This window comes from Lutra lutra, chromosome 1, assembly GCF_902655055.1.
Source record: "Lutra lutra chromosome 1, mLutLut1.2, whole genome shotgun sequence".
Lineage (NCBI taxonomy): Eukaryota > Metazoa > Chordata > Mammalia > Carnivora > Mustelidae > Lutra > Lutra lutra.
Window position 1 is genome coordinate 88,821,297 of NC_062278.1, and position 1,876 is coordinate 88,823,172.

The 1,876-nt window shown below is 40.0% G+C and overlaps 1 pseudogene; it reads right to left on the reverse strand.

Moving 5' to 3' along the window:
- Positions 1-366: 366 nt before the first annotated feature.
- Positions 367-1,185, reverse strand: LOC125099307 (sodium/potassium-transporting ATPase subunit beta-3-like; annotated as a pseudogene).
- Between the last annotated feature and the right edge of the window lie 691 nt (positions 1,186-1,876).

The window sequence follows — 1,876 nt, forward strand, 5'->3', positions numbered from 1 at the left end:
CTTTAGACAGATGGCAATTAAACCACATAAAAATAGGACACAATTGCCATTGTACATGTTGAGAATCAAGTGCTCACTATTCCTATCGGGTGACTGCACACTGGTTCAAAGTCAGCAGAGGCAAGAGTTAATTATTTGCAGGATATTGAAACACTATGATTTGACACTATGATTTAGAAGCATATTATATTGTTATCACAGTGTCATGTACCACTCCACCTTTCTCCAAGGTGGTGTCATAATCCTAGAAAGGCGGGTCCAGTGGATTCAATATGAAGATTGACACACATTTACTCTGTGGATCCTATTCATACTATGCATGCTCTGTGATACAGAACACATCTTACTCCTTAAACCTTACCATCATCATCCTGGTTTTTCATCAACCCTGCACTCAACTGTTATTTCTTTCTCAACACTGTTAAGATCAGAGACAACCTGGCAGAAACTAATGACTTGCAGGTACCTCACATGAGGTTTTCTCCCTATAACATGGAAAATGTTTCAAGTCTATAATTCCACTGGGAGGATAAGTTAATAGAACTTCTGTGTTTTCATCCTTTGAAATACATGAAATATTTTATTCTCCTTGAGGCAGTAATTAAATTAGTTTTTTAACTTTACAAAAATGCAAGGGTTTCCCTTGGCATAGCCAAAACCAGAATCACTCACAGCACTGCATGCTTGAAGAAAATGCAAAAGTTATAGGCAACATAAAATGGATATTTCTGTTTATAAAGTGCTCTATCAGTACAGATTGTGATTCTTCTGTTCTAAATCATATGACTTTAGAAATGTAAGGTTCTCAAGGCACCCGTTATAGGAATTTGGAGCAGGTATATGGAGGTATGTTCCAACACAGTCACTGGTTTAAAAACAAACAAAAACAAAAACTTAAGTTTTGGAATAGGAAACTGGTCACAGCATTTTGGAACCTCATTGTTCAGGGCCTGAAGCATAAACCCCATGAATCAAAAGAGTGGAACGAAGAACCCATAAAAAAACTAGGTAGAAGATTAATATCAAACCCCACCCCCTAATGCCAAAGGAACCCCCCCTAGTTGTCAGGTTGTAGATGAAGTGCTTGCATTCAGCCAGTTTCTGTTTGAAGGACTTTTCTTTCCTTGTTGGCAAGGGGGAATGGTGGCAACCATGTGTGTAGAGGCAGGTAGGACAGAAGCGCATGCTGACTTACATGTCAGGTGTTCAGATCAAATGGCACTACACAATGAAAATTTTTCAAAAAATCATACCTATTATGTGTGCTCTAGAAACTTAGATACAACAGTTGCATATAAAACCTGACCTAATTGTGGTAAAGCAAAAATTTTCAGAAATACCCTTCAGGGGGTGCCTGGTGGCTCAGTGGGTTAAAGCCTCTGCCTTCGGCTCAGGTCATGATCTCAGGGTCCTGGGATCGAGCCCCGCATTGGCTCTCTGTTCAGCAGGAAGCCTGCTTCCTCCTCTCTCTCTGCCTGCCTCTCTGCCTACTTGTGATCTCTGTCAAATAAATAAATAAAATCTTAAAAAAAAAAAAAAAAAAAACCTTCAGGAAGTAGACACTAATGTCCCAAACACCTGAAACACTTCCATGGGATCTTTTGAAAAAAACATTTACTTTGACCATTGCAGGTGTTGACCAAGTATCCTGGGTTCTCAGGAGGACAAAGCACGCCCATGCAGGGTCCATTGAGAACTGCCACAGGTAGAATCCTGGGTGGGAGAACTTACTCTTTGCTTCACTTTCTAACCAAGTCAATCCATCAGATTTTACTGTCACTTGACATGGTATTTTTGGCACAAAGAACATGAGTGCTTTGATGGGAAGAATGTTTCTGGCAGTTTACAATAGAGAAGGCACATGCCTTCCTGTAAC